The 24,874-nt window shown below is 43.9% G+C and overlaps 1 pseudogene; it reads right to left on the bottom strand.

The window, feature by feature from the left end:
* Positions 1 to 9,595: 9,595 nt before the first annotated feature.
* Positions 9,596 to 10,034, bottom strand: LOC115836653 (annotated as a pseudogene).
* Between the last annotated feature and the right edge of the window lie 14,840 nt (positions 10,035 to 24,874).

The raw sequence follows: 24,874 nt of genomic DNA, 5'->3' as shown, positions 1-24,874 counted from the left end.
TCTGTCACCCAGGCTGGAGTGCAGTGGTGTGATCTCGGCTCACTGCAAGCTCTGCCTCCCGGGTTCACGCCATTCTCCTGCCTCAGCCTCCTGAGTAGCTGGGACTACAGGCACCCGCCACCACGCCCGACTGCTTTTTTTGTATTTTTAGTAGAGACGGGGTTTCACCGTGTTAGCCAGGATGGTCTCAATCTCCTGACCTCATGATCCACCCGCCTCAGCCTCCCAAGGTGCTGGAATTACAGGCGTGAGCCACCGCTCCCGGACCCTAGTATTTTTTTTTAAATCAGGCATGGAAGAGTAAGTCCAAGAGTTCCACATTCAATTTTGTGAGGCTGTATCTTCACGTTTCCCTGGGCTGGGACTAAAACAACAGCCTTCCTTGAAGCTAGGACATGGGAGTGATGGTATTAGGACAATTGCCTCGTGATGAAAGAATACCCGAGACTGGGTAATTGATAAAGAAAAGGGGCTCAATTGGCCCATGGTCTGCAGGCTGGACATGAAGCATGGTGCTGGCATCTGCTTCTGGGGAGGGCCACAGGGAGCTTACAGTGATAGTGGAAGGTAAGGGGGGAGCCCGTGTCTCACACCACAGGAGTGGGAGCAAGAAAGAGCAAGGGGGGGCAGGTGCCACACACTTTACACAACCAGATCTCCCAGAAACTCACAGCGAGAACTAACTCATCACAAGGGGAATGTGCTGAGCCATTAATGAGGGATCCCGTCCATGATCCAATCACCTCCCACCAGGCCCTGCCTCCAGCACTGGGGATTACATTTCTGCATAGGATTTGGAGTGCACAAATATCCAAATCATATCAGTAATTATTGCTGAATTTTGAAGCCCCGGGTCCCAGGGGTAAACACCTTCCCAAACTGAGGCCGAGAAGACGAAGGGAGGGTTTCCTGTCTCTCTGGGGCATGGATTACACCAGGGAAAAACATCAGGTGTTTGATTGCCAATGGCTCTGCCATTTGTAGGTTGTAACACATGATCAGAAGAATGCAACAGATCGAATATCCAGCTTTGCTAAGGTTGCAGAGTTTGGTCTGAGCTAGGAGTGCGCATTCTTCACCAAGGTCTTCCTCAGAATCCATGCCATGGGACCTGGGCTTGCTGAAGGGAGATAAGCCACAGCTGAAGACACTCTAACTTCAGAGAACACAGCTCCCTTTAATATGGAAAAGCTCGCTGCCATCAGCACCCCGAGTTTTCTCCTCTCCCAGCCTTGGATGCTTTTCCTGCGTGAACTGCAGGAAAAGAGGATGCACTCTGCATCCAAAAGAGCAGTCAGGAGTGACGGCCATTATGAAGAATAGTTGGAGGTTCCTCAAAAAGCTAAAAATAAAACTACCACTTGATCCAGCAATCCCACTGCTGGGTATGTATCCAAAGAAAATGAAATTAGTATGTCAGAGAGATATCTGCACTCCACAGTAGCCAAGATATGGAACCAACCTGAGTGTTATGAACAGATGAATGCATAAAGAAAATGTGTTTTATATACACTATGGAATATTATATTGCTTCTTTTTCAACCAATTTGTTATTGGTATATGGAAATGCAACTGAGTTTTGTATGTTGAGTTGGCATTCAGCACTTAATTCCCCAGCTTCCTTCTCCTGTTGCAGAGCCTTAGGTTGGCATACCAAAATAACATATCACCCTGAGTCCTGGAATGTCCACCTAGAGCAAAGCCCTGGACACTATGAATGACAGACAGAAGTTCATTTTGTGAAGCTGATGAGATTTGGAAATTGTTACTTCAGCGTAATTGAATCTATCCAAATACTCCAATCTTGACTCAGTTACCTGCAACCATGTTTGGTTTCAAACACTGTATTAGCTGGAACTCAGTGCCAGAAACAAGAACTGTTCTATGCCTTTTAAGCAGAAATGAGATAAATAATTTTGGTTGCTTGGAAAACACTGGTAAGGCCTGGAGATGGAAGCTTAACATGACCTCTAGGAACTGCTCCAAGAACACTGTGTACCCGCCCTATCAGGAAAGCTACCTCGGAAATGCTTGCACTCAAGAACGTACCTCCATCCACAGCTATGATGGCCAGAATCGGGAAGCCGCAGCCACAGCCACACAGTGCCCTGGACACAGGAGCCCAGTAACCACTGCACAGCAGGTGGTGCAGTGAGTGTAGCCACCCCACATCTGCCTGTGGCCACCTTGGAAGCCAGAGGCTGTGCCTGCCACCTCTATCACTTTCACTGCCAGCAGAAAACACCAAATGCCCTAGGATTTGGCTGCTGCTTCTTTCTGCCTTCCAAGACTTGTGTGAGTGCTTCAAAATGGCAGAACCCAATGAGCGTATAGAAGTCATATTTGCAAGGTCTTTCCACATTGTCTTAACCTCTTTGTGCTTGGCCAGTTTTGCCAATGTGCATTTATTTATTTATTCAGTTTGATATATCCTAATCTTGTGATTCCAGAGAGCGGAATTCATTTGGCTTTCTATAAGTTATGCTGCACTCCATTAATTGCACATTTTTTCACATAAAATGAAATTGGGATGCATCTTAAAGTTGATAGCATGACCTAAGTTAGTTGGCAGAGTTTTTTCTTTCTTAGGTAGTATATAAAATAATAACGCATCTTACAATTGTCAGCATCTTATATGTGAAGAACCCACATGCCCAAGAAGGAATGTGGCCCTGCCAACACCTCAATTTCAGACTTCAGAACTGTGAGAGAAAAAGTTTTCACAGTTTTAAGCCACCCAGTTTTGGTCAATGTGTTATAGCAGTTCCAGGAAACTGATCTAAGTGTGCACGAGGCAGGCAGGAGAGATTATGCCAGAGAGAGACTACTGTGAACAAGGCAACAGGATGTGAAATAACTGGTGTTTTTGAAACACTGAGACAAATTTAGTGTGGCCAGCCTGAGGCAACCGAGAGTGGAAGGGGTGTGGACAGGGGCTCCATCATGAGGACAGCCTGTGCCTTTCAAGGGATAGCAAAGCAGGCCTGACCCCAGCTGCCTTCACTGGGAGGGTGGGAGGCCTCAGAGGGCAACCCTAAATGTTCCACCAGGTTCAAAGCCAAGCCACAGGGAGGCATCAGCCTGACAAAGAAAGGAAGAGGGAAGTGATCAGGAAGAGGCAGAAGACCGTTCCTACCAAAAGCAACACTGACAGGACAACAGGTTCATCACTGTCGGGAAATCAACCAGGAAAAAGCCACCAGTGATGGGCAATGGGGCATAGTTGAAGACACGGGGGCTGCAGATTCCAGGGCTCTTCACTCAAGCTTACCTTTCTTTCAGACAGACCACACCACAAAGAGACATGAATACCACAGGCATTTTAGTCTACAGATTTAAGATTTGTGGATGAAGCCATCTTTCACAACCTCAACATGTATACCGGGCCATGGTTCTGCCAGGTCAGTCCTGCAACCACAAGGAAGAGGACCAGGAAAGAGGTTAGGGGAAGGAGGCACCCCAGCCATGCAAAGGCAGAAGATATTCTTAGACCGTGAGTGCCAGGAGCTGCACAGTGAAGGGGTGACCACCAGCCAGGTTAGTAATCTGCTATAGAAACTTGTCAGCTTTTTTCTTGAGGTTTATAGATTTCTCTCCTTAACATACACACATGCATGTATGCACACACATGCATACGTATACACCCATACACACACACACATACATAGATGCACATATACACATACACTCAAACACACATATACATACATGCAGACACATATACGCATATACACATGCATGCATATACACGCACATACACATACACACACTGTGATGGTTAATTTTTTTTTCTTTTTTGAGATGGAGTTTTGCTCTTGTTGCCCAGGCTGGAGTGCAATGGCGCGATCTCAGCTCACAACAACCTCCTCCTCCCAGATTCAAGCAGTTCTCCTGCCTCAGCCTCCCGAGTAGCTGGGATTACAGGCATGGGCCACCACACGTGGCTAATTTTGTATTTTTAGTAGACACAGGGTTTCTCCATGTTGGTCAGGCTGGTCTCGAACTCCCAACCTCAGGTGATCAGCCCACCTCAGCCTCCCAAAGTGCTGGGATTACAGGCATGAGCCACCGTGCCTGGCCGATGGTTAATTTTAAAAGTCAACTTGACCAGGCTAAACGATGCCCAGATAGCTGGTGAAACATTATTTCTGGGTATGTCTGTGAGGGTGTTTCCAGAGACATTAGTATTTTAGTTGAATTGACTGAACCAAATTTTGAATCTGTAGACTGAGTAGAAAAAAATCACCCTCACCAATGTGGGAGGGCATCATCCAATCCTTCAAGGGCCCACATAGAACAAAAAGGCAGCAGAGGGGCTGACTCGCTCTCTTCTGGGAGCAGGACGCCCACCTTCTCCAGCCCTTGGATGCTGGCACTCCTGGTTCTCCGGCCTTCAGATGGACTGGGACTTACACTGGCAACTCCCCTGGTCCACGGACCTGGGTCTGGACTGCATTGCACCACCAGCTTTCCTGAATCTCCTGCTCACAGATGGCAGTTCATGGGACTTCTCGGCACCCGTAATCCTGTGAGCCAATCTCTCATGATAACTCTCTTTCTACACCTGTAGCTAGATCTCCTGTTAGTTCTGTTTCTCTGGAGAACCCTGACTAACACACACCCTAGAGTGGCATCCACCCGCCTGTAAATGCCTACCCACTTCTGTTCCCTACAGTTCTCCAGTGTTCGCAGACCACTGCTCAGAGACCAAAGGCAGCAGCACCACTGCCCAGGCACAAAACACGTTTGCTCAGTTATGGGAAGTCCTTCACAAACTCATCAATCAGATGGCGATCAGTCCTTTCGCTGAACCCTTGATAAGCCAACACTTTGTTCCTTCAAAGAGATTAAAGCAAAATAGTGGGTTTATTACTTGTCTGTAAGTATTTCAGCTCTCCTTGCCAAAGAGTGTTTAGAAACTAGCTTTTGTTCTTATTTCCTTTGGATTTTTTTTAAATTTTCTTTTTCTGTTTTATTTATACTTTTTACAAATCAAGAGCTGACTTTCAATAGATCACAGCGAGGGAGCTGCTCTGCCATGTATAAAGCCCTGACCCAGAAGTAGGTTGTCTACAAATGATTTAGGTTCACCATGAACACGCATTGTGTGACGGGCCAGATTTTTGATTATTGTTAGAGAATTCTTAAACATCTATGTCACTATCTCATGTTTATTTACAGATCTTTTGTATTTTCACCACAATCTCCCTAAGAAAGCAAGCCTCTCACCCAAGTTCTTGAGATAGATAATTTCTCTCTTCCTCAATTAGGACTATAACAAACCAGCTCTCTTGGGCTGTTCTTGGGCTGTTTTTGGAAAACAATTTCCCCAGGGAGTCCAAATACACTCTCCCTCTATTGTTCTGGCCATTTAATGTTTTAAACAGGGTCCCCCGTCTCTGCTAACACGAATGATCAAGGCAAGAGTAGCTTGGAAAGCGTTTAAGTTTGGGGTATCACTCCACATGACTAACAATTTTTTGTTGTTGTTGCTATTGGAGGGTTTTTTTTTGGTTTTTTTTTTTTGAGATGGAGTCTCACTCTGTCACCCAGGCTGGAGTGCAGTGGTGCTATCTCGGCTCACTGCAAGCTCCGCCTCCCGGGTTCATGCCATTCTCCTGCCTCAGCCTCCCGAGTAGCTGGGACTACAGGCGCCCGCCACCACGCCCGACTAATTTTTTGTATTTTTAGTAGAGACGGGGTTTCACTGTGTTAGCCAGGATGGTCTCGATCTCCTGACCTCGTGATCCACCCGCCTCGGCCTCCCAAAGTGCTGGGATTACAGGCGTGAGCCACCGCGCCCGGCCTGTTGCTGTTGGAGTTGTTTTGAGACAGGGTCTCAATCTGTTGCCCAGGCTGGAGTACAGTGGCATGATTATAGCTCACTGCACCCCAATCTCCTGGGCTCAAGCAATCCTCCCACCTCAGCCTCCTGAGTAGCTAGGAATACAGTCGCGCACCACCATGCCTGGCTGATTTTTTTTAATTTTTAGTAGAGATGAGGTCTCACAATGTTGCCCAGGCTGGCCTAAAACTCCTGAGCTCAAGTGATCCTTCTGCCTCGGCCTCCCAAAATGCTGGGATTAGAGGCATGAGCCACTATGCCTGGCCATGAATAATAGTTGTATCTCTTCAGGGTTCACAGTGTCATTAACTTTTGCATTTTCTGGGAATTTAACAAGTCCTGACAGGCATAGCTGTATGCAGGATTGTAAATTATCTGAAACAATCATGAGGTTTTGTAGATTACAGAAAATCTGACGATGTTCACCTATCATGATCTATAAAATGCTAGCTTTTGATCACCCTGGAAGATAGTTTATTTTATTCCTCATTCTGTTGCCGTGCCAGTGGGTCAAAGTCTCATTCATCCTTTGCTCCTGTCTGTGTGTGTCTTCTTCCTGCATTTTGGCAATGTTTTCTCTTTACCATTATCTTGATAGATGCCCACCTCCTCGTCCTATTGCCAGTAAGTTAAATACAATCTTCTTTGCATCCATCCCACATCCAGGGCAACTGCACAAAAACAGGCAGTGAGGGAAGCAACTATGGCAAATATCAAAGCCATAACTCCTACTTACCTTGTCAATTGCTCTGAGTAACAGCGGTGTACTCCTCAGAGAAGTCCTACTCATCACTGGAAAGTGTCCTAGCAAACCCTATTGGTTCAGAACATTGTGTACCTACACCTGAGTCACTGAGAACAGGGCGCTTTCTTACCAAATAAACCTATGAAGTTCAATTACACTCTTTCCGGTACTACCAAATCCATTCACCTGAATTGTAATGGATTCTGAGTATCATAGACAATTTCACTTAAGTTGAATGCACATTTATAGAACATTTTAAAGTGTACAAAGCCCTCTCAAAAACATGAACTCATTCGTTGAAAGCATGCTTTCTAGAATCCAAATCGTAGCTCTTTTCTTTTAAAATCCCTGGTGTTGTCTCCACATGAGATTGCTTTTCTTATAGAAAGTTTAAGAGCAAGACAGCTAGTAAGCCTTGACGTCTGCTGCACTTGACCTTGCAGAAATCAATATTATTTTACAATATTGTCACAATTATGACCACAAATTCATGTCTTTACAGAAGACCCTGAATATATGTCAAAGAAAAAATTTAATCCATAGTTCAGATTGTTCTTATCGCTAGGACTTTGAAATTCTTCAGGTGGTAATAATTCCAGTAGAAATCCAAGATGTTACATCTTATGCATATAATGCCTAATCAGATTCAGTAAAGGCTACATCCTTTGAGAACATGTTGGGCCAACTGAAACCTCAAAACTGAAATCTAGAAATTCAACTAAAGTTGTCTTTAGTGTTTCAAAAGCTCATGGGCAGCTGTCAGTTTATATTTGTGTGGTATTTGATGTCTTTCTTTCTCCTTTGATTTTTCTGGAACATAACAAATTTAGTAACCTAGCAATGACCACTTTCTATAAGCCATCTCTACCATCCAAACAAAATTGGAATAGCTTTACTTCCTGGCCAATTCCAGATATTGGCTACACTCTAATAGAATTTACCCTCATTTCCTTCAATCCCCTCATCATTTAAAGGAAATTCTCTAAAATGTCTCTGTTCAAACATCTCCTAGATCCTTCAGTTTCCTTGCCGAATCACGTATGACAGTTTACTGACCCCTGATTTGGTGAAAGGGTTTGTAGTCTTTTGGGTACTCTTGCTCCCATTAGTCATTTTCAGGAGTTGGTACGGAAATGTTTGCTGTCCCTTCAGAGACAAAGCAATATTGTCTGTAAGTTTAAAAGCCAAACTGTCTCTATAATAAATATGTCACATATTAATCAAGGAGCTTCCCAGTTTTTACTTTTTCATTTATTTTTTAGAGATGGGGTCTCACTGTGTTACCCAGGCTAGACTCAAACTCTTGGGCTTAAGTCATCCTTCCACCTCAGCCTCCCATATGGCTGGGACTATACGGGTGTACCACCATGCCTAGCTGCCCTATTTTTGTTTCGAGATGGACTCTCGTTCTGTTGCCTAGGCTGGAATGCAGTGGTGCAATCTCAGCTCACTGAAACCTCTGCCTCCCGGTTTCAAGCAATTCTCCTGCCTCAGCCTTCTGAGTAGCTGGGAGGCCTGAGCCCTTGAGGTCGAGGCTGCAGTGAGCTGAGATCGTGCTACTGCACTCTAGCCTGGGAAACAGAGCAAGACCCTGTCTCACACACACACACACGCACACACAAAAAAATTAAAAGTATTGTCCAATGTTGATGTTAATTTTCTAGAACTGTAGTGTGCAGAATTCACTTCATTAAATTGATATTTCAACAAAGAATGTACATTTGTCCACCAGTCTTATTCTATTCATGATTCTTTAAGGATCACTGACTGTGGTTCAGCAACTTCTCCCCAGCTTAGGACGTGGAACAACTTCTATTCATTTCAGTCAACACTGACTGGATTTCTAACCCCAATTGAAGGATAAGTGCATTTTTTGAACTCGGAAGTCTGCTTCAAAATCATGCCATCTAGTTTATCTCCCAATTTCCTTTCCCCTGCCCTTTTTAAAACCAAATTATTGTCTTTGATGGAGAAGATGAAAGGAAAACAGATAGGAGATTCGACTTTTATCTATCACCATTTACTTTACATGAAATTTTAAATCTCCATTTTCTGTCAACTGCACTGGTTTTCATAAAATATGTTAAAGCCATTTTTGGCTTCAAGTATGAAAGCATGAGCTTGTTTAGCTTCCCTAGCAATGTGCATTTGGCCATTGCTATGTTTTGAATGTTTGTGTCCCTCCAAAATTCATATAATGAATCTTACCCTCAAGGTCATAGTATTAAGAAGTGGGGTTTTGGAGTTGATGAGGTCATGAGGATGGGGACATCATGAATGGGATTAGTGCCTTAGAAAAGAGGCCCAATGGAGCTTGTTTGCCCTTCTGCCCTATGTGAGGACACAGTCAGAACCGGGAAACAGACCCTCACCTAATACCAAACCTGCCTGAGCCTTGATCTTGGACTTCCCAGCCTCCAGAATGTTGAGAAATAAATTTCTGCTGTTTATAAGTCACCCTGTGCATGGCATTTTTGTTACAGAAGCCTAAACAGACTAAGACAGCCATGATCACTCTAATTTTTTTTTCATCTTTTCCTTCACATTTGCACAATTCAAGAGCAGGTGCTGACTGGGAGACCCTTCCCTTCCTTAGAGAATAGCGAGCTGCTTTTTCTGATTATGGAAGGGCTTATTTACCTGCCGCAGGATGTGCAATCGAGAACCTTACCTTCCCCAGGGGCAATTCTAACCCCCCACCACACTACTTTTAGATCAAAATAGACCCTCTTTCTTTTCACCTATTGTTCACTTTCCTCTGATTAAAACAAAAAAGTAAAGGCGAACCAGTACAAGCCCACATACATGCACACACAGGCAAGCACACACACCACAAGAACACACTCATGCACCCATGCATACACACATGAACACGTACAAGCACACACGCACACACAAGTATGCATACAGACACTTTTAACCTCTCCCTGTCCTACATCTGTGTTACATTATCCCCACCAGTTTTTTTTTTCAAGTTTTAATGAAAGCTTGTATACAAGATTACTTTATTCCTGCATGTTCTCAATCGTTTCCTCCTTGCATTTGCCCTTTTCCTGTCCTACTTGGTGAGATCTGGCTTTCTGTGCAAGGATCTTTTTGTGGTCTTTGTCTAATTTTAGTCTACTGATAACCCCCGTGCTGGGGGGAAAAGTCTACATGGACAGTTGTGTCATTAGCCTTTTCCCGCTGCACCCATTCGATGTAGATGACATATTTCTCTCTGTAAATCTGGACTACTTTGCCAATTTGCCGACCTTTATGGTGCCCTCACACAACCTGAACATCATCATCCTTTCAGACAGGCATGGATCAAACGTTGTACTTCTGTCTCAGCTGTTTAGAAAGAGGGGAAGACATAACTGTTCTGTGAATGTGGGAAGGCGCATTGAAATGCCTTTTGCAGTTACTGCTTCGGTCAGAAGTCACAAAGGGATTGAACTTCATTTTGGCCACTCCCACTTCAGTGATGGCCACAAAGGGCCCCACTGGTTATTAATGTCTTTTTTCAACTCAAACATTTAAACTATATAACCTGGCATATTGTAGAAGAGAACTGTGCAGCATCAAATATTAGCATCTCACACTCACACGCACAGAAATATTCAGATTCCAAAAATATACCAATTTATGAAGATTAATATTAACTCACTAATTTTTCAAAGACTCGCAATTATTTGATCAATTTCAGGAGAAACTATTCTATTTTTGCACTATGTTCATGCAAATTGCCTAAGACTCATTGGTTTCTGTTATTTTCAAATATAGAGTGACTGATTTTATGAATATTCTGCCTCAGTATTTAAAAAAAAATTCTCCTATAATAATTGGAAAAGTTAACAGAAGTGATTAGATTTAGCAGTATCTCTTATTTTGTAAATCTTCATGTGAAGCTTCAGTATCTCTTATTTTGTGAATCTTCATCATAATCTGAAGTATTCCCATTACTTTTAGGAAAAGAACCAAATGCTTAACATGATCCTCATAAGATCGCATAATGTATATATCTCTGTATGCTCACTTCGTATTTTATCATCAATATTTGAGGCAACAAATCAAAACCAACTTCCAAGATAAGGTCCAGCATATGTGGACTTCCCAGCAAATTTTAGTTAATGCTGCCCTCTAATGCCTGGCTCTAATATTACATCAGCTCAGGGTTTTGACCAAAAACAGACACAAATGAGATCACCCAAAGAGACTTTAGCAATCATTTCCAAGTTCCCTTTGACTAGCTCATTCCACAGACGACAAACTGAAGCCCAATAACTCAGGTGTTTCTCCAAAGATCACACAGCGAATGACCGTCAGAGAGAGTTAGAACACAGAATTGCTGTCTTCCCCCAGACAGGGCATGTGAGGTGTGACCACAGGGCTCTAGGGGTGGTGCCTCACCTGTTAGGCTCTCTGAAATTCACAAACTGCAAAGCATGGCACTGCCCCTAGGAATCTGTTACAGAAAACAAGAAAGGATTCTGACGTAGCTCAATTAAGAGTCAACCCGGAATTCATGCAGCCGGGGTCCTTGTGAGAGACAATTTGCATATTATACCAGAAAAGCTGGAGAGGTAGCAGAGATCAGGTGCTGCTCCGTTTCGTGTACTGAACTCAGGATTTCTAACTTAATCCTGACGATGACCAGCTATAGAAGGCTACTAAGCAAATTGAAGAAGGTCACTCCGGCTCAAGGGTATAGGGCGGGTCTGGAGACAGGAAGACCAGAAAAGCTTTATTTTGGTAGTCCAGGGTACCAACAGTGAGGACTGCAGGACCCCACCCCTAGTTCACAGAGTGTATTAGTCCGTTTTCACGCTGCTGATAAAACAAACATACCGGAGACTGGGCAATTTACAAAAGAAAGAGGTTTAACTGGACTTACAGTTTCACCTGGCTGGGGAGGCCTCACAATCATGGCGGAAGGCAAGGAGGAGCAAGTCACATCCGTGGATGGCGGCAAAGAGAAAGAGCTTGTGCAGGGAAATTCCCGCTTATAATACCATAGGATCTCATGAGACTTATTCACTATCAGGAGAACAGCACAGGAAAGACCCACCCCTACAATTCAATTACCTCCCACCAGGTCCCTCCCACAAGACGTGGGAATTCAAGATGAGATTTGGGTGGAGACACAGCCAAACCATTTCACAGAGCTAATGGGAAGATGGTATTATCAGGCTGTCTAGAGGACACAGGAGAAGGAGAAAGGGTTGTGAGGCCAGAGGAACAATCACTGTAACTGGACATGCTGAGCTTGAAGGTCGTATACACAAATGTGAACCTGACAGAGCCAGTCCTTCAAGATGGATCCCAAGCAGCTAACCAGGCACAAATTTTAAATACAGCCAAGCAGTCATTTGTTGACTGGAGGTCACACAAGCACCCTGAGTTCCCCAAAACCCACACCTCTATTTAACTTTGGAACTTTCAGAGCTCACTTGAACAAACCAATCAGAGCTTACCTGAATCAATCAATTAGAGCTCACCTAAACCAACAAAGGAGAGCTCATCTGAACCAACCAATCAGGGTTCAGCTGTATCAACCAATCAGGGCTCAGCTGTGTTGACCAATCAGTTTGAATTTTTTATTTGCATACTTGAACCTGATTGGGCAGAAACTTTTGCTATAAAAGCTAGCCCCAGCTACTTGGGAAGCTGAGGCAGGAGAATCACTTGAACCCGGGAGGCGGAGGTTGTGGTGAGATGAGATCACGCCACTGCACTCTAGCTTGGGTGACAGCAAGACTCCATCCCTCAAATAAAATAAAATTTAAGAAAACACCAAACCCTCCCTTTGTTCTCTGGAACACATCTTTGTTTACACCAGAGCCTGCATCTCCCTCGTTTGTCAGCTGTTTGCTGGAATAAAGTCTCTTTCCTCCAATTTCCTTCCCAGAGAACTTTCCCTTACAACCTTGGAAGACAGCCGGATGGAAATACTTAGTAGGTGTTGGAATATTAGGCTGAAGCTCAGGAGCAGGGGCCAGATTTCACTTACAGATTTTGCACCAAGATACATTTAATGTAATTTTGAAAATTGTCATAGTCATTATGTAATGAATTATGTAATAAAATTAAGTTAAATAATTGAATAAATTAATTAAAAATATGTAATAAAAGTATGCAATATAATAATTATGTAATGTAATATAAAATATAATTTTAAAATCCCAGTTGTTACACCGAGATAAGTCTGCCTTGGAGGCAGGTGGAGTTGCCCAGGAAGACTGTAGAATGAGAGGTCAGGAAGACAATTGGCAAACCCACATGTTGGCACGGGCAGAGTCCACACAGGAAATGAAGGAAAGGCAGATCCATTAGAACGATATTGATAGGATCTCACATTGCAGAAAGGGGGAGCAGTTATGAGAAAAATATGCTCAACACTGACAAATGCTGGGGGAGAAAACTGTAACTCCACTCTGCCAACTGAGGAAACAGCAAGAAGCTGTTGGTTAAAGCCACCAAAGCTCCTGGAACATTACAAGTTGCCCAAAGAAGAAGGGACCAGTATGAAGAAAGGGAGAAGGAACACAGGGACCCCTGAGGCTGCATCCCAAAAGAAGAGGACCATCCTAGAGGAGAAGGAGCTGTCAATCCTCATTGTCACCGCAGCTTACTTTGTAGAGGGCACAGTAATTTTTCAACACGTGAGGTGGGAGGTTCGCAAGCTCTAAGTGGGTATTCAAATCAATAGTACAATCTAAATTATAACCTGACTCTGATTTGGGAGTGTGGTGACTAATGTATCTGGGGAAGAAGATCATTGCTGCATGTGCCAAATGACAGACAGGTGACACAAGTTAGCAAAATTTTTTGTTTTGTTTTTATTAAAGAATACTTAGTGCTAATGAGGATATGGTGAAATAACTGTCTACTCAAGGATGAAAATTAATATTAACCTTTTGTACAACACTTATGCAGTATATATATTAATATACTTAACATATTAATTAAGTAAATAATTTATAATATGGAGTAAGCCTTATGTTTATCTCAGGGTTATTTATAATAGGAAAAAACTAAACTCAAACTAAATTTTTCGTGACAGAGGAATTACTGAGTAAATTATGGTACACATTTCAAGTGGAAAATCAGGCAAATGTTACAAATAATAGCTGAAAGTTTTTAATAACTTGGAGAAATCGTAATTATATAACATTAAGTAGGAGAAATAAGATATAAAATTTTATATGTATTATTACATCAGTTCTGCTTTTTTAAGTCCATATAAAAAATTCACAAGATGCTAAGTATGATGTTCTCTGCAAAGAAGAATTAAGGTGATCTATTTCCTTCTCTTTCAAATTTTCCTTACTCATCCTGCAATATTTTTATAATCAGAAAAAGTCATCCGGGCATTCAGGGATGAGAGCTGTTAGAAGGATTCCAGGAGTGTCACAGGCTAAAGCAGGTGAAGAGGGCTTCATGAAAGTAGTGGGACTTGAATTAGGATCTGACGGGAAAAAAGAATGATACACTGAAGAGGAGTGAACGTTCCTGGCATGCAGAATGATGACAACACGAACAAGATGGGGTGGTGAGTTAGGTGCAAAGAGTTGACCAGTTGGCTGGAGAGAAAGGAGACTTTGTGTGTTGGAATTGGGATTTAAGAGTAATCAGATGAATATAAGATTGATGGAATGGAAGAATAAAGCTATTGAATAGTTTTGATCAACAAAAGACTCATGTGTTTCTTCTAGCTTTAATTTTCATTAAACCCTTAAAACAATGGTTGGCATAGAGAGTGCTTGACAAACATTTGTGGGATGAATGAATGAGGAAACAAAGTCCAGGGTAGAAAATATTCTGTAAGTGCCATTTAAATGCCTTTATTTTCTTCTGCAATCAAGTGTCTCTCCCAGATGATACAGTAAGGTAGCCTCTCCACCTTTCAGCTCTGCTCATTTGCAAGTCAGGTATATTAAGCTTCTGAAAATTTCACAGACCCACTCTCCCTTGGAAAAAATGATAGAGATAAAGTAAATGAAATAATTACTTCTCTACTATTCACCAGGGTCAGATATTACTCAGCTGAGGAAAATGATGATGTGTGCCATTTACTAGTTTAAAAAAAAAAAACACTAAACAAAAACTCTATGTAAAATTTCAAATTAAAAGCTTTTCCTAAGCATGGGATTTATCTATTTCACAATGAAGACTGCATATTTTTCATCTTCCTTTCTAAATAGCTATGGATTACATTCAATTAATTCAGAATCTGATATCAAAAGATTTTCCTAAGACCTAACTCTCAAAAGAGCTAGAAAATGATGTCCAGGGGTTTGAAGCCAAGTCTCACACCAAAGCCCATGGGCGCCACCGTCAGTCATCCTGCCTGCTGCCTCTCATATCTCCATCTCCAGCTGGCTGGTGCTGTGAGTTGTTCCATCGGCCCTTACCTCCACTCCACCCTGGGATTTACATTGTCTTGAGTTCTTGTATCTTACAAAATGTATAAGCTGTCAGTCAGCTAACCTGAAAGTCCAACTGTAACTCATGACCAACAGACGGAAGAGAATAAGCATGCTCCCGCCCAAAGCCCTTTTTCTACACGAGCAGCCAAGCACTGCTCTGTCCTCAGACCTCATCTGCCTGAGCTTTCATACACTGTTGTTCACCACCCTTCTTTTTAAAAATTCACCACTTGGCTTCTTCAAGTATTTCTTAAAACGTGATTCTTGGTCCTCTTCCTTTCTTCTTTACTCTCTTATATGTGTACGTCCTGCAATGCTGCACATTTAATCCTATCAGGAAGGGTGATGAGGCATAAAGAGGACAGATTTGGATTCAAGCAAACATAGGTTTTCTGTGTGTGTTGGTTTGGTTTGTGTGTTTTTCTTAGAGACAGGATCTCGCTGTGTCACCCAGGCTACAATGCAGTGGTGCAATCATTGCTCACTGCCCCCTTAACTTCCTGGGCTCAAGTGATCCACCTCAGCCTCCCGAGTAGCTGAGACTACGGGTGTGTGCCATCACACCTGTCTAATTTTTTATTTTTTTTTGTAGAGACTGGGTCTCACTGTGTTGCCCAGGCTAATCTCGAACTCCTGTTGTCAAGGGATCCTCCCACCTTGGCTTCCCAAAGTTCTGGGATTACAAGCATGAGCAACCATGCCCAGCCAAGCATATGTAGGTTTGAATATCAGTTCCACTACTTCCTGTTCTCTGTTGAATTACTTAATCTGTATGAGCCAAACTATATTTTCCTTACTGAGAGGTTGTGGAGATTAAATGAGGCCATAGTCAGGCTCACCGCATGGTAGATGCTCAATACATGTGAGTTATCCTTATAATCATTATTAGGTGTGTGTTAATATGGGGATATTTGCTGATAATTAATTAATAGTAAGACTAAGCTTGACTGATGCTGGAGAACCAGGGTTCAGGAATTTAAGAATGATTGCCTTTGGGACACACACTTTTGGAAGAGGCCTTCCACCTGACCCTGCACGTCACTGCATTTTCTTGCCAGCCATGCCCAGAATGCATGGTCCTGACTGCTTCTTGCCTGGGCTGTGTCTCAGGGTTGTGCTTATAGCAAGCAGCCTTTAGGGAGGAAGTAATGTCTCTCCCTAGGCAAAGGGCAGGCTTCCCTCCACTTGCTCTAAAGCCATGAACCCTCCAAGCTCATTGTTCCCAACCCACTACATGTGGGAATCTGTGCAGGTGCCTAGCATGTCAGTGGTGCTGACAGGTCAAGTAACACAAGAAGGGAGAGTGGATTGTTTGGTTTGACAAAATGAATGTCGCTGGTGTCCTTGAGAAGAATCAAGGTTGCTGGTGTCCTCGAGAATGTTGCTGGTGTCCTTGAGAGAAAAAGCACCATGGGAGTGAGTTCAAAAGAGCATGTTAGAGGCCGGGCGTGGTGGCTCAAGCCTGTAATCCCAGCACTTTGGGAGGCCGAGGTGGGCAGATCACGAGGTCAGAAGATCAAGACCATCCTGGCTAACACGGTGAAACCCCGTCTCTACTAAAAATACAAAAAATTAGCTGGGCATGGTGGCAGGTGCCTGTAGTCCCAGCTACTCAGGAGGCTGAGGCAGGAGAATGGCGTGAACCCGGGAGGTGGAGCTTGCAGTGAGCTGAGATCGCACCACTGCAGTCCAGCCTAGACCTGGACAACAGAGTGAGACTCCATCTCAAAAAAAAAAAAAAGCATGTTAGAAAAGAGGGTTAAGTTGTTGAATAGAGACTTTTTAAGGCACTTTTTGCCAGAAAGAGAAATGAGAAAATGAGAAATTCTCATGCTCCCTCTAAGAAAACTTACTCTTAACTGTTATAAAGGATTGTGTGATTTATAAGGAACTACTTATGAATACTATCTTGTGAATACTACTGGTGAATACTACTTATGAATACTTACAGGATTCATAAGGAACTATTTATGAATACTATCTTAGCATGTTAACCTTCCCATAAAGTATTTATCATTTACAGGAAAAAAAAAAAAACAATGTTTTCAACCAAAGCTGTCACCCTTTCCTGTTTGGGCCACAAGCCAGCCTGAGACAGAGGCTGGAGGCTGGAAAGCTCTGCCTGTCCCCCCGCCACACTGCAGACACATGGCATTCTGGTAACCAGGCTGCATTCCACAAGCCACAGGTTGAAGCTCTGTATCCCTCTTGGTTTTATTGCCCCTTAAAGGAGATTTTAAATACATCACAAAGACTTAGGATGGAGGATGCTGTCTTAGTCCATTTTCTGTTTTTATAACAGAATACCTGAGAGTGGGTAATTTATAAAGAAAACAAATGTACTTCTTATGGTTCTGGAGGCTGGGAAGTCCGAGTTGAGGGACTGCATCTTGTGAGGGCCTTCATGCTGTGTCATAACATGGTGGAGGGCATCAGCAAATGTGCCAGCTCAGGTCCCTCTTCCTCCTCTTTTAAAGCCACCAGGCCCATCATGGGAGCCCCACCCTCTCAACCTTATCTAATCCTATTTACCTCCCAAAGGTGCCACCTTTAAATACCATCAACATATGAATTTGGGAATTAAGTTTCCAACACATGAAATTTGGGGGCTACATTCAAACCATAGCAGATGCTAATTCAGACACCAAGAAGAGTCACTAAAACAGCAACAATTGACTCTTGACTTTGAAGTGTTGTTAGATGATGTCAAGTACCCTATCGCCCACAACAGCACAAGAGAGAATAATATTTATGAGCCCATATTCTGACGCTTGCTGGAATAACAGCACCTGTGCTGATTAGGGGAACTCATACCTACAGTAAGCGTATTTCAAGAGCTGGCACCCATTGTGAACCAGCCATCCACCTCTTCCCTGAAAGGGACTAGGCATTGAAGTTTTTCTTATGCCAAGAAAGTACTTCTTTTACTCCACATGCCACCAGTGTTCTCTGTCCAAAGTGAGAAGTTGAGATACGAGGAAATAACAAGGAGACTTTCTAGAACCATCCAACTGAAAGGAGCCCTAGAGGCCACCCAGACAAGTGCCCAGAGGAGCTGGGTGATTCTCCCAAGCTCCCCCAGAAAGTCAGTGGCAGATCTGAGGTTACAACCAGGTGACCCAGTGTTCTTTGCAGAATGTCCCACTATTCAGAGGGCAATACCATTGAATGATGTCCCAGAGGGTGGGATTGAGCCAGCCTGCCTGGTTCAAACACCAGCCCTGCCACTTACTCACGGTGTTAGTGGGCAATTTCCCTAACTTTTCTGGGCCTCCCTTTCCTTGGTCTGCAATAAATTGGACAAACCGCATAACCTCCCTGGTCACCAGTATTCTCCTCTACAAAATGGGGTGATAGTAATACCTTCTAGGAGTGTTGAAATGATTCAATCATTTGAGACATGAAAAAAAAAAAAAAAAACACTTGGCTCATGATAGAAAGAGCACTCAAACATTGACTTTATTATCATTGCCTCTCTGAGACGTGTGAGTCTGAGTTAGACAATGGCTTTGCCTGAAAAGAGCCTGAAGTTGTTTAAGGAAGACAAAAAAGATTTAATAAAAATTCTTGTGGTTGTGGAAATGGTTAACGATAGGTGGGAAACCCCAGGAATAATTACCCCTCACTGGGGGACAGTGGCAGCCCTTCAGGGACTCCCCCAGCAGAGCCAATGGGCCTCAAGTCTGTCCTTCAGGAAGTCGTGAGCTTGCTCAGACTGGGTCCTTGAATAACGCAGTAGACCACCCCTTTAGGGTGGCTTCATGGTTGAGGGAAGGAAGGCCCCTAAGATCAAAGCCCCTAAGAACTTCGACCAGTGTCCAGCATCCAACAAACCACTTGGGGTAGAGACATGGGATCTGAGCTACGGTTGTGGAGGACTGATGTCAGCAGAGCCCAGGGGCTGCAGGGGGTGTGGTGGGAGGTGGGGAACTTAAGGATATCACCCAGCCCACAACAGCCCTAAATAACCCTGTGGGTCCAGGTCTTCTCACCTGCTTCTGGATCTAGAATGAGTTCCTAGGAGAGAAAGCAAGAAGTGAAGGGAACATCGACAGTACTGTCGGTCAGAGGGTTCCTGGTACTTGGTACCACTGCCCAACATTCAAATCTAAAGTCACTTTGCTGAAAAGATAGCAGCCATTCTAGGCAATATTGCAAAAGTTGTATTATCTTAACATTATGCTTCCTTGTGAAAGTCGTTTTCCATACTCTCAGTAATTGCTTTAAAATGAGATTTTTATCAGTTTTTTTCTGCTGCACTTTGAGATTGATGCCTGTGAAGTGTTAGAATGCAGAGCTCAACTTAAGGCCAAAGCACAATTCGAAACTTCTCCCACCCCATCAAGCAAGATTTGTCTTCACTCGTACATCTGTTCATTCAATAAACGCTAAATGAGCATTCTGCATCAGACACTACATTGAGGAGGTGCAGATGGGAGCTCCTGCTGAAGAAATGATGCAATATGTGTGTATCTTAAACTAGGAACCCTAGAAAGACTGACACAGACAGCTACATGCAGAATATCTTGAGGGAGTGTTCCCAGGAGATACACCTGCGAGGAAATGAGAAGGCAAGACTGGGCCCAGAGAGAAGTTGACCCAGGAAGCAACTGCAACAGAGGTCTTGGCTATACCTGCAGAGAGCTCTAGATTGTGGATAATCCTTCTACGTTGTCTCAAATTGAGGCAAGGGGCTGGCACTTCAGATGCCTGCATCAGCAGTCATTGGCAGTGAACCACCCCAGAAGAGTGAATAGTGACCTTGGGTGAGGCTGTTTCCTGCCCAGTGAGGGGCCCAGCTGTGAACCATCCTGCCATCCTGAGAATCTCTAGAACTATAGACCAAACTCATCAAGCCACACTGATGGCCACATCCTTTCCCCTTAAATGATGTGGGGGCATACTCCCTCTCCCATGAGCTACACCTTCTCCCCATGCCCTTAGAACATTCAAATGAGTAAAGGGAAAGAGTTTTCCTATTAACATATCCCTCCAGACAAATAAGAACTCAGATCATCTGACCTAATGCTTCACATTTGCTGAGAGTTTAATTACCCAGAAGAGCACCTATTGCCTCATTAACCCTCTAACTGTGGGCCATTAGCACTTAGAAAAGCAAACACAGCAGCTGAACAAAGCAAATACACGCTGGCCACCACTAAGGTTGAAGATTGCCCAGGTGGTAGTTACGTGGGCAGCAAGTTGTCGCTAATCCTGCCCAGGTGAGCATGGCTAATAGGCCTTCTGTGTCTTAAAGCAGGACTCCGTGAAAGGCAGATGGGAGAGTAAACCAAGACAGCGCCAAAGGCTCCGTTTCTTTGTTTTGCTGAGGAGCAGGCTGAAAACACGGAGTCCCCGCATGTTGGTTCCACACATCTGCAGCGCCTGGACAGCAGGGTCTGGGGTGTGTGGTTGGGTGGAGGGAGGTGAAGGTAAGGTCAGAAAGGTGGAGAGAAAGAGAGAAAGGACTGCCCTTACGTGACATGGACATTGATGAGCAGAGCTAAATGCAGTGGAAGAATAGAGAATAAAGGCTGAAAGCTGTTGTGTAAAGGAAGAAGAGCAGATGTTAGACGTCATCTCACGATTTATAATCCTTTGGGTATATACCCAGTAATGGGATGGCTGGGTCAAATGGTATTTCTAGTTCTAGATCCCTGAGGAACTGCCACACTGACTTCCACAACGGTTGAACTAGTTTACAGTCCCACCAACAGTGTAAAAGTGTTCCTATTTCTCCACATCCTCTCCAGCACCTGTTGTTTCTTGGCTTTTTAATGATCGCCATTCAACAATGATAGACTAGATTAAGAAAATGTGGCACATATACACATACTATGCAGCCATAAAAAATGATGAGTTCATGTCCTTTGTAGGGACATGGATGAAGCTGGAAACGATCATTCTCAGCAAACTATCGCGAGGACAAAAAAAAAAAAACAAACACCGCATGTTCTCACTCATAGGTGGGAATTGAACAATGAGAACACATGGACACAGGAAGGGGAACATCCCACACCAGGGCCTGTTGTGGGGTGGGGGAAGGGGGGAGGGACAGCATTAGGACATATACCTAATGTTAAATGACGAGTTAATGAGTGCAGCACACCAACATGGCACATGTATACATATGTAACAAACCTGCACGTTGTGCACATGTACCCTAGAACTTAAAGTATAATAATAAAAAAAAAAGAAGTCATCTCAGAATTCATCTGGACCACTCCTCCTTCATTTTAGAGAAAAAGAAACAATAACCCAGAGAAGAGCGATGCCATGCCCAGGGTCACACAGATGACTCATGACGGAACGCAGATTAAAACTTGTTCTGATTTCCATTCCCAGTTTCTATCCACCTCCCCAAGGAAAATAGAGGAAAAGGAGAAAAGAAAGATGACAGGGAACAAACTAGAGGAACTAAAAAGATAAACTAGGAAAAAAAGAAAATAGCGAAAATTTAAACTGGGCAGAAGAAGGAAACAAGCAAAGAAAAAACAGCCATCAAAATTGATGCTGATTCTAAAATCCATGTGCACCAGAAGAGCCAAGAAAATTTTGAAAAGGAACAAGAGGTGGAACTAGTCCTTAAGATTCCAAATTTTTGGCCGGGCGCGGTGGCTCACACTTGTAATCCCAGCACTTTGGGAGGCCGAGGCGGGCGGATCACGAGGTCAGGAGATCGAGACCACGGTGAAACCCCATCTCTACTAAAAATATAAAAAATTAGCCGGGCGTGGTGGCGGGCGCCTGTAGTCCCAGCTACTCGGAGAGGCTGAGGCAGGAGAATGGCGTGAACCCGGGAGGCGGAGCTTGCAGTGAGCCGAGATCGCGCCACTGCACTCCAGCCTGGGCGACAGAGCGAGACTCCATCTCAAAAAAAAAAAAAGATTCCAAATATTCCAGAGGTATTGTAATCAAAATAGTGTGTTACTAGAACAGTAATTACAAACATTTTGATGGTATGGAGCAGGAGGTCCAGAAACAGGCCAATGTCTATACATGGAGTTTAACACATGATAAAAATACCATTTTAACCAGCGGTAGTGGATGGGGTTGAGGGGGACCACTCAGTAACGGTATTGGCACTATGGGCTGTAAATCTATGGGGGCATTAAGTTAAATCCCTACTTCACACCATTTCCTCCCCAAAACTGAGAGATGAGTAACCTCAATAAAAATGGCAATCAATATTAGGCAATATTTATAAATCATTAGGAGAAAATACAGTCCTGCATAGCTAGGAAGATGGGAGCCTTCATACCCAATGCACACACACACACACACACAAAAAGCTAAAGGGAAAAGGAATGATAAATTTGACTATATTGTAATTTAAAACTTCTGTTTTATAATAGAGGCCCAAAATAAAGTTAAAAGTCAAGAGATAGTCCAGGAGGAATATTACAAATACCTAATGAAGAACTCGTAGCCATATAAGATAAAGAACTTCTAAAATCAATACAAAAAGACAAAAAAAATTAAAAATTGACAAAAGGCAAGCAATTTAAAGAAGAGGAAATGAAAATATTCAACTAGCATGTGAAGAGTAGATCAACCTCACTTGTGACCAGGGAAATGCCAATTAAAGTAAAATGAAACACTTCATACTCATCCACCTGGCAAACTGTTCATGTTTGATGACATGGGGAACACGGACCTCATACATTCACAACCAGCTGGCGAAAGTAAAAATGGGTACCATCACATTGAACAGCAAAGAGCAAAATCTACTGAAGCTAAATTCCCAAATTCTCACTTTCCTGTTTAAGGAAATGAATAAATGACTTGTTGTAGTAAAGAGAATCATATTGGCCAAAAAGTTAAAGATGGAATGTCAGCGCAGGAGCCTGGGTGGGAAAGGATGTTGGAATCTCATGATATCTCAGCCCACAAGTGGGGCCAGAGAAGGGCACAGTCAGAGCCAGGTGCAAGAGCAGGGTGCAGAGAGAGGCCAATCCAAGGGTCCCCACTGTATCCTTCCTCGCTGGTGTTTAAGACCACTCCCTCCTCTGGCTCCCAGACAAGGAAGACAGCTCTGCTGTCAGGTTATCTCATTTTCTAAACCTCAGGGATGAACTATTTCAGGTTGGCAAGTGAGCGAATTAAATTCCTTAGTGGCAGGGTCAGTCATGCTAAATGAGAAAGTTGACTCATCCGGGTAAGACAGAGAGATGTCATTACTCATGGTAGGGTCCCCGCACATCTGCTGCTGGGTCCTCCTTGGCCTCCCTGCCTTGAGCTGACTCATTCTTCATCTCACTTTTCTGTGCAGAGTTGCTGGAAAGGACACGTGGGGGGCCCAGATGGGAAGGAACATCCCCCAGGTGTTGGTTACACAGGAAATTGAAAAGCTGCCAGATCTGGGACACAGTGAGTGAGCTGACTTCCTGTACTGTGCGTTCCTAAGGGTACTGGTGAGACAATGTCAGAACCAGGCAGGGCGCTAGTCAGGTTGAACACATGGAAGTGAACTAGCTAAAGAGGGGAAGGCGAGGGGACACTGGGCGCTCGGCAGAGCCAGGTGTTCAAGGCCCTTGGTCCCTCGCATCCCTGGAGGACCTGTGTCTACCTTTCTCTATTGCTACAACCTTAAAACCTGGGTTCCGGGGTTTCTTTGTCATACCTGACTCTGACACCCTGTGTTTCTGGTCCCACTTCTCATTTGTGCTCTAGGATCACCCTCTGCTCCTGATCCAATAACAGTAATGATTGTCATTCCCTGGGTGCTAAGCATAGTGCTCTAGTACTAGGCACAGTACTCCCCCTGATCCAGTCACAGTAATGGTCGTCATTCCCTGGGTGCTAGACACAGTGCTCTAGTACTAGGCATAGTGCTCTCCCTGTGACAGTAATGATTGTCATTTCCTGGATGCTCGAAATCCCCAGGGATATTTTTATGGGTCCTGGTATGTATATTTTAACAAAGTACACATAACAGGACCCATCAAAACCCTCTGAAATAGAATCTATAGGGGTGGTGCCTAGGAGGGACCATTGAGGATGACTTGATAGAAATCCACCCATCTGGACTCTGGGGGCATCCTGGCTTTGACTGATCCCATCACAGGGGAAGAGACCAACCTCCTTCTACACTGAGCCTCTGCAGGGGACCCAGGCCCTCAGACAGATATTATAACTCAGGCTGCATTCCAAAGCCAAAACCCTCAGTGCCATGAGGGTTAAGCACTGGTTCAGGCAGCCCATACCTCTTCTCTTTCTCAGACTGTGCTTGGAGGCTCCTTCGGCAGAGGCCACCCAAATCCCACAGAGAATCTTTGAGTATGCCACACCCATCACTCAGAGGTCTTCAAAATAAAATGCTAATGGCAACCAGAAATAAGACTGTTCTACCCCCAGATTTCATGGTAATGAGGAAAGAGCCTGTGAATCAGGGAACCAAAAGGGTAAGGGGTGGGAAAGGTCAAAGCAAAAGGGAGTGCGTAGCGCATCACCCGAAACAGCACCCAACCCACCCGTCTCTGCAATTAAGCACCAAATACGAAAGTAATTAAAATAATAACAATAGCTGAGCCACTGCGCTGGGAAGAGTGTACAGGAGATGAGGGGGTGGTGGCCTTGACCTCATGCACTAAAAGAACATAAAGGATTTTTCTAAATGCAGAAGCCACCCATTGAACAAAGTGTTAAGGGGCCACTGATAGAGGGAGCAACTCCCGTTCTTGTCCAGAGAGAAGGCCAGTGCCACGCAGCACAGCGCAGGGGTTAAGATCAATCAGGGATTTCAAAGAAAGACATGCCATAATTAAAATCCCAGTTCCTCCACTTCCTACCTATGGGACCTCAGACACAACCTCTTTATCTGGTATCAGGAATAGTCATTGTATCTACATCACATGGCAAATGTCATGTGTT

Source organism: Nomascus leucogenys, chromosome 9 (assembly GCF_006542625.1).
Source record: "Nomascus leucogenys isolate Asia chromosome 9, Asia_NLE_v1, whole genome shotgun sequence".
Classification (NCBI taxonomy): Eukaryota; Metazoa; Chordata; class Mammalia; order Primates; family Hylobatidae; genus Nomascus; species Nomascus leucogenys.
This window is presented reverse-complemented; position numbering and strand designations above follow the sequence as displayed.